Source organism: Somniosus microcephalus, unplaced genomic scaffold (genome assembly GCF_052327205.1).
Source record: "Somniosus microcephalus isolate GS21.2 unplaced genomic scaffold, FLI_Smic_1.0 unresolved_chr3, whole genome shotgun sequence".
Classification (NCBI taxonomy): Eukaryota; Metazoa; Chordata; class Chondrichthyes; order Squaliformes; family Somniosidae; genus Somniosus; species Somniosus microcephalus.
This window is the reverse complement of record NW_028225181.1, coordinates 17,204,072-17,213,301: the sequence shown is the minus strand read 5'-3', so window position 1 is coordinate 17,213,301 and position 9,230 is coordinate 17,204,072. Positions and strand designations below refer to the sequence as shown.

Here is a 9,230-nt window from a genome sequence, read left to right as displayed (position 1 = left end):
GGCCGGTTAGCTCAGTTGGTTAGAGCGTGGTGCTAATAACGCCAAGATCGCGGGTTCGATCCCCGTACGGGCCATTTGATTTTTGGTAGAGAGGGTAGTTTCTTGATTTTGTTATTTGTTGAAAAGTTTGGATGGAAACTCACACGGGACCTGCAATACTTTGAAGCAAAGCTGGAAATCCTGAGTTCTGACCTGCGGAGGTTTCCAACATGAAATGAACAATTCCAGATCCATCAGGACTTCTCGTATTTCAATCAGTGAACGGTTCACAGCCGCTGATTGGTTTGGAGTGCAAAGAATAGAACTGAAATAAATACAATCCCGGGGTTTAATCACTCATTATTAACATACCGCCAGAAACAGACCGTTCGGTCCAACCAGTCCATGCCACCGTTTTTGCTCCACTGGAGCCTCCTCCAGTCTTTCCTCATCTAAATCTATCAGCATAACCCTCTATTCACTTCTCCCTCATGTGCGAACCTAGCCTCCCCTTAAATGCATCTAAACTATTCGTTTCAACCACTCCCTGTGGTAGCGAGCTCCACATTCTCAGCACCCTTTGGGTGAAGATGTTTCTGCTGAATTCCCAATTGGATTTCTTGCTGACTATCTTCTATTGATGGCCTCCAGTTATGCTCTTCCCCACAAGTGGAAACATTCTCTGTGTATTCACTCTGTAAAAACCTTTCATAATTTTAAAGATCTCTATTAACTCACTTCTCAGCCTTCCTTTTTCAAGAGAAAAGAGACCCAGCCTGTTAATCCTTTACTGATATGTATACCCAACATTTCTGGTATCATCCTTGTAAATCTTCTCTGTGCCTTTGGTCTAACCAAGGTTTGTTACTGGTTTAGCATAATTTCCATACATTTCAATTCTATCCCTCTAGAAATAAACCGCAGTGCTTGGTTTGCTTTATATATGGCCTTGTTAACCTGTGTAACAACTTTCAGTGATTTGTGTATTTGTACTCCGACATCCCTTTGTTCCTCTACCCCACCGAGACTCGCACCCTCCAAGAAATAAGTGACCTCCCTATTCTTCCTACCATAATGAAATACGTCACACTTATCTGTGTTGAAATTCATTTGCCAATTCTATGCCCATTCTACAAGTTTATTAATGTCCTCCTGTAACTTGTTGCAGTCCTCCCCAGTATTGACTATCCCTCCCAATTTGGTGTCATCCGCAAATTTATAAATTGTGTTTCTGATTACTATGTCTAAATCGTTAATATAAATTGTGAACAGCAGTGGCTCCAGCTCCGATACTTGTGGAAGACCACTACCCACCTTCTGCCACTGTGAATAAGCTACCCGGTAGTCGGACTATCTGCCTTCTCTCCTTAAACCAGCCAGCAATCCAGTCTGCTACTTCTCGCCTGACTCCGAATTCTCTGACCTTGTTCATCAGTCTATTATGGGGTACATTATCGAAGGCCTTCTGAAAATCCAGATAAATTACATCTACTGCATTACCATTGTTTACTCTCTCTGTTGGTTTGGAGTGCAACGAATGAGACTGAAATGACATCGGCCATCTCCAGTTCCCTGCTCCCCTCACCCACGCCAACCTAATTCCCTCTGAACTTGCAGCACTCCGTTCTCTCCGATCCAACCCTAACATTGTCATTAAACTGGCTGACAAAGGTGGTGGTGTTGTTGATTTGAGAACCGTCCTCTAACATCCGGAGGCTGAACGGCAACTCACTGACACCTCCTCCTACCTTAAGCCTGGACCATGACCCCTCTACTAAACATCAAGCAATTGTTTCCATGACTGTCACTGACCTCATCTCCTCTGGAGATCTGCCCCCCATGGCCGCCAACCTCTCAGTTCCTCAACACCGCACTGCCCACTTCTACATCCTTCCCAAGATCCACAAACAGGCCTGCCCTGGTTGACCAATTGTTGCAGCCTGTTCTTGCTCCACAGAACTGATTTCTTCCGATCTTCACTCTATTTTTTTTCGACTTGTCCAGTCCCTTACCACCTACATGCGCGACTCTTCCAACACCCTCCGTACTTTAACAGTTTCCCGTTTCCTGGCCCCAAACGTCTCCTTTCCACTCTGGATGTCCATTCCCTCTGCACCTCCATCCACCACCAGGACGGCCTTAAGCGGCTCCACTTCTTCCTTGAAAAGAGGCCCCACCAGTCCCCATCCACCACCGCCCTCGTCCGCCTGCCTGAACTTGCTCTCACATTGTACAACTTCTCCTTTGATTGCACTCACTTCCTCCAAATTAAAGGTGTTGCTATGGGTACCTGCATGGGCCCTAGCTATGCCTGCATTTTTGTGGGATATGTGGAACATTCTTTGTTCCAGTCCTGCTCAAGTCCCTCTTTTTCCGGTACATCGATGACTGTATTGGTGCTGTTTCCTGCACTCGCCCTGAACTAGTTAATTTCTTTCACTTTGTTTCCAATTTCCACCCTTCCCTCACCTTCACATGGTCCATCACCAACACTTCCCTTCCCTTCCTCGACGTCTCTGTCTCCATTTCTGGAGATAGGCTATCGACCAACATGCATTATAAGCCCACTGACTCCCACAGCTACCTGCACCACAATTCCTCCCACCACGCTTGCTGTAAGGACTCATAAAAACATAGAAACATAGAGACATTGAAGATAGGAGCAAGAGTAGGCCATTCGGCCCCTTGAGCCTGCTCCACCATTCAATGAGATCATGGCTGATCATCCAAATTCAGTACCCTGACCCTGCCTTCTCTCCATATCCCTTGATCCCTTTAGCCTTAAGAAATATATCTCACTCCTTCTTGAATATATTTCATGAATTTGCCTCAACTGCCTTCTGTGGTCGAAAATTCCACAGGTTCACCACTCTCTGGGTGAAGTAATTCCTCCTCATCTCTGTCCTAAATGGCTTACCCCTTATCTTTAGACTGTGACCCCTGGTTCTGGTCTCCCCCGCCATCGGGAACATCCTTACTGCATCTAGTCTATCTAGTCCTGTTAGTATTTTATAAGTATCAATGAGATCACCTCTCATTCTTCTAAACTCCAGCGAGTATTTGCCCAATCGACCCAATCTCTCCTCATACCTCTTTCCTGCGATCCCAGGTATCAGTCTGTTGAATCTTCACTGCTCTCACTCCATGGCAAGAACATCCTTCCTCAGATAAGGTGACCAAAACTGCACACAATGCTCAAGATGTGGTCTCAATAAGGCCCTGTACAAATGCAGCAAGACATCCTTGTTCCTGTACTCGAACCCTCTCGCTACGAAGGCCAACATACCATTTGCCTTCTTAACAGCCTGCTGCACCTGCATGCTTACCTTCAGCGACTGTTGCACAAGGACACCCAGGTCTAGTTGCACTTCCCCTTCTCCCAATCTATTGACGTTCAAATCTTAATCTGCCTTCCTGTTTTTGCCACCAAAGTGGACAACCTCGCATTTATCCACATTATACTGCATCGGACATGCTTCTTCCCAATCACCCAACCCGTCCAAATCATACTGGAGTTTCTCGGCATCCTCCTCACAGCACACATGCCCCCCCAGCTTTGTGTCATCTGCAAACTTGGAGATATTACATCTAGTTCCCTTGTCTAGATCATTAATATATATTGTGAATAGCTGGGGTCCTAGCACCGATCCCTGCGGTACCCCACTAGTCACTGGCTGCCACTCGTAAAAAGACCCGTTTATTCCAACTCTTTGCTTCCTGTCTGCCAACCAGTTCTCTATCCAAGTCCCTCAATCCCATGTGCCTTAACTTTACACGCTAATCTCTTATGTGGGACGTTATCGAAAGCCTTCTGAAAGTCCAAATACACCACATCCGCATAGCATTTTCCCCACTACCGATGTCAGGCTTATCGGTCTATAATTCCCCGTTTTCTCTCTACCACCTTTTTTGAATAGTGGGGTAACATTAGCTACCCTCCAATCCATGGGAACTGTTCCAGAGTCTATCGAATTTTGGAAGATGACCAGCAATGCATCTACTATTTCTAGGGCCACTTCCTTAAGTACACTAGGATGTAGATTATCAGTCCCTGGGGATTTATCCATTCCATTCTATTCCATTCTCCCACTTTCTCTGTCTCCGTTGCATCTGTTCTGATGATGCCACCTTCCATACCAGTGCTTCCGGTATGTCTTCCATTTTCCCCAACTGAGGATCCCCCTCTACCATGGTTGACATGACACTCGACCGAGTCTGTTCCATTTCCCACATTACTGCTCTCACCCCTTCCGCTCACTCCCAGAAACATGATAGGGTTCCCTCCTTGTCCTCACCTTTCACCCCACCCGCCTCCACATTCAACGGATCATCCTGCGCCATTTCCACCACCTCCAGCATGATCCCACCACCAAACACATCTTCCCCTCCTCCCTTTCAGCATTTCGAAGGGACCGCTCCCTCCATGACAGCCTGGTCCACTCTTCTATCACCCCAGCACCCCTTCTCCTTTGCCCGGCACCATCCCATGCAAGTGCACGAGATGCAATACCTGCCCTTTTACCTCCTTCCTTCCCATCGCCCAGGGCACCAAACACTCCTTCCAGGTGAATCAGTGATAACTTGTACTTCTTACAATTTAGTTACTGTATTCGCTGAATCTACATTGTGACACCAAATGCAGATTGGGTGCCCGCTTTGCAGAGCAGTGGGCAAGTGTGACCCCGAGCTTCCGGTCGCCTGTCACTATAATTATCTGCTCCACTCCCTCTCTGATCTCTCCTTCCTTGGCCTGTTACACTGTTCCAATGAAACTCTACGTAAGCTCGAGGAACAGCACCTCATCTTTCTATTCGGCACTTTACAGCCTTCTGGAGTTAATATCGAGTTCAACAATTTCAGACTATAAATTGGCCCCTGTATTTCTTTTATTTTTTTTAATTGGTTCTCATGTTTCCTCACATGACAGTTGTTAATATTTCTGCCATAATCATTCACACCTCATCTTGAGCCACCTTTTGATCGTTAACTTGTCCTATTACCTCTCCTTTTGCATTGCACCATCATTCCTTTTGTTAGTCAATCTCTCCTGCCTTCGATTCTATCACAGACATTCCCTTTGTTCTTACCTCGCCTCCACCCACCCCTGCTTAAAAATCCTTCCTCCCAAACCTTTTCCAGTTCTGATGAAGGGTTCGACCTTAAAGGTTAACTCTGTTTCTCCCTCACTCGATGCTGCCTGACCTGCTGAGTGTTTCCAGCATTCTCTGTTGTTATTGAAATGAACACAGTAACGGAGTTTAATCAATCATTATTAGGATTTGTTTATTTCATGTTTGTGTCTCCGTGTGGCCTAATGGATAAGGCGTCTGACTTCGGTATAAATTCTGATGCCGTCAGAAAATTGCAGGTTCGATTCCTGCCACGGTCATTTTACACACTTTATAATTCGTGTTCAACTTCAGAAAACCAAACCGCGTTTCCACTCTTTTCCTTTCAAACATTACAGGGTTCTTTATTAAATGGAATTTTTACGTGCTGTCTTATGTGTAAATTTCTCACTGAACTTTGCAAATAGTTTCAAACAAATCCACAATTTCTAATTGATGACAAATTAGTGTTTCCACTTGGAACAACAGCTTTGGGTTAATCAGTGTCATAACGTGCAGTGGAGGGAATTCTGATCAGTTTCGGGGCCAGTGATCTCCACAGGGAGCCAATGAAATAAAATAAAGAATTTGCAATACAATCGCTGCGAGCAGGGTTCGAACACTGCACAGAAAAACCCCGTTGGATTTGTAACAAATCCAACACCTTAACCACTCGGCCATCACAGCTCCGCAGATGCAACCTTTCAACAGTGAAATGACCTGTGCAATCTATTAGACAACTGCCCTGCATAATATAAATGGAAGGAAGTTGTGAGACAGCTGCACAGACGCCTGGTTAGGCCACTGTGTACAGTTCTGCGCACTGCACCTTAGAAAGGATATATTGACCTGGGAGGGAGTGTGGTGCAGATTCACGAGTGTGTTACCAGGGCTCCAAGGGTTAGGCTATGAGCAGAGATCACATAATCTAGGCTTGTATTCCCTGGAATATTGAAGATTAAGGGCAGAGATCATAGAAATACAGAAATTTACGCCAGAGAAGGAGGCCATTCGGCCCATCGTGTCTTTGCCGGACGAAAAAGAGATATTTTGGCTGATCCCACTTTCCAGCTCGGGGTCTGTAGCCCTGTAGGTTACAGCACTTCAAGTACATATCCATAGTGCTTTCTATTAATGTGATCGGTAGTGACTTCCAGATCCGCTCCACTCTCTGTGTGAAAATGGTTCTTGTCAACTCCTCTTTAATCATTTTACCAGTTACTTTAAATCTACGCCCCTGATCATTGACATTTCGACTAAAGGAAATAGGTCCTTCCTATCCACTGTAACTTGGCCCCTCAGAATTTTATGCACCTCAATTATGTCTCCCCTCCACCTCCTCTGCTCCAAAGATAACAACCCAACCCTATCCAATCTTTACTTATAGCTAAAATTTTCCAGTCCTGGCAACATCCTAGTTAATCTCCTCTGTACCCTCTCTAGTGCAATATTATCTTTCCTGTACTGTGGTGACCAAAACTGTCTGCAGCACTCTAGCTGTGGCCTAACTAGTGTTTTATACAGTTCAAGCATAACCACACTGTTCTTGAATTCTATGCCTTGGCTAATAGAAACATAGAAACATGGAAGATAGGAGCAGGGGTAGGCCTTTCGGCCCCTCGAGCCTGCTCCACCATTCAATGCGATCATGGCTGATCATCCAAATTCAGTACCCGGTTCCTGATATTCTCCCCATAACCGTTGTTCCCTTTAGCCTTAAGAAATATATCCAACTCCTTCTTGAATATATTTAATCACAGAAATCACAGAAACCCCACAGTGCAGATAGAGGCCATTTCGGCCCAACGAGCCTGCACCGACACATATCCCACCCGATCCCCATAACCCCATGTATTTAATCCCCCTAACATTAAGGGTCAATTTATCATAGCCAATCAACCTAACCCGCACATCTTTGGATGAATGAATTGGCCTCTACTGCCTTCTGTGGTAGAGAATTTCACAGGTTCACCACTCGCTGGATGAAGAAATTCCTCCTCATTTCAGTCCTAAATGGCTTACCCCTTATCCTTAGACTGTGACCCCTGGTTCTGCACTCCCCATCCATCGGGAACATCCTTCCTTCATGCAGTCTGTCCAGTCCTGTCAGAATTTTAGCAGTTTCAATGAGATCCCCTCTCATTCTTCTAAACTCCAGTGAGTATAAGCCCAATCGATCCAATCTCTCCTCATACATCATTCCTGCCATCCCAGCTATCTACCTGGTGAATCTTTGCAGAACTCCTTCCATGGCAAGAACATCCTTCCTCAGATAAGGCGACCAAAACTACACACAATACTCAAGATGTGGTCTCACCAAGGCCCTGTACAACAGCAGCAAGACTTCCTTTTTCCTGTACTCAAACCCTCTCGCTATGAAGGTCAACATACCATTTGCCTTCTTAACTGCCTGCCGCCTAATAAAGGAAAATATTTCCTAGGACTCTTTAACCAATAATAAAAACAGAAAATGCTGGAAATATTCAGCAGGCAATCATAAGGTCAGAATTGGGAATGTTCGCTGATGATCGCACACTGTTCAGCACCATTCGAGACTCATCAGATACTGACACAGTCCGTGTCCGTATGCAGCAAGACCTGGACAATATTCAGACTTGGGCTGACAAGTGGCAAGTAACATTCGCACCACACCAGTGCCAGGCAATGGCCATCTCCAGCAAGCGAGACACTAACCATCTCCCCTTGACATTCAATGGCTTTAACATCGCTGAATCCCCCACTATCAACATCCTGGGGGTTACCATTGATCAGAAACTGAACTGGACAAGCCATTTAAATATTGTGGCTACAAGAGCAGGCCAGAGGCTGGGAGTTCTGCGGCGAGTGTCTCACCTCCTGATTCCCCAAAGCCTTTCCACAATCTACAAGGCACAAGTCAGGAGCGTGATGGAATACTCTCCACTTGCCTGGATGAGTGCAGCTCCAACAACACTCATGAAGCTCGACACCATTCAGGATAAAACAGCCCGCTTGATTGGCACCCCAGCCACCACCTTCAACATTCACTCCCTCCACCACCAGCGCATCGTGGCTGCAGTGTGTACCATCTACAAGATGCACTGCAGCAACTCGCCAAAGCTACTCCAACAGCACCTTCCAAACCCGCGACCTCTACCACTTAGAAGGACAAGGGTAGCAGACGCATGGGAACATCACCACCTACAAGTTCCCCTCCAAGCCACACACCATCCTGACTTGGACCTGTATCGCCGTTCCTTCACTGTCGCTGGGCCAAAATCCTGGAACACCCTTCCTAACAGCATTGTGGGTGTACCTACACCATATGGACTGCAGCGGTTCAAGAAGGCGGCTCACCACCATCTTCTCAAGGGCAATTAGGGATGGGCACTAAATGCAAGCCTAGCCAACGACGCCCACATCCCATCAATGAATATATATATTTTTTTTAATCTGAAATAATGACCACCTTATCTACCTGCACTGCTACCTTCATGGACCTGTGGACATGCACTCCAATGTCCCTCTGTTTTTTATGCTTCTCAATATCGTATCATTTATTGTGTATTCCTTTGTCCTGTTAGCCCTCTCCTAATGCATTACCTCTCACTTCTACGAATTAAATTGCATTTGCCACTTTTCTGCCCACCTGACCAATTCATTGATAACTTCCTGCAGTCTGGAGCTTTCTTCCTCACTAACAACTACACCGACAATTTTTATATAACATCTGCAAACTTCTTAATCGTACATTGAATTCTAAATCAGTGATACATAACACAAAAAGCACGGGACCTAGTACTGAACCCTTCCAAATCCCACTGAACAGCCTTCCAGTCACAAAAATACCCATCGACCACGACCCTTTGCTTCCAACTTGTCACTTTCCTTGGATCCTTTGGGCGTTTACCTCTCTTATCAGTCTGCCATGTGGGCAGATTCTGATTTTTAGGATATTGAAGGTAATTGATAGGGTAGACAGAGGGAAACGTTTTCCGCTGAAGCGAGGGAGGGGGGGGAGGCAGGTGTGGGGGGTGGTGGGGTATGTAGAGTCTAGGCCAAGCGGACTTTACCTTAAAATAGGAACCAGGCCGTTCAAGAGAGAAATTAGGAAACATTTCTTCATCCAACGAAAGGTCGAACTATGGAACTCCCTCCCACAAA

General features: G+C 45.8%; 1 non-coding gene across 1 annotated transcript; it reads left to right on the top strand.

Moving 5' to 3' along the window:
* trnai-aau (transfer RNA isoleucine (anticodon AAU)) lies at nucleotides 1-74 on the top strand. Its single transcript has one exon. It is a non-coding gene; the product is annotated as a tRNA-Ile (tRNA).
* Nucleotides 75-9,230: the final 9,156 nt, after the last annotated feature.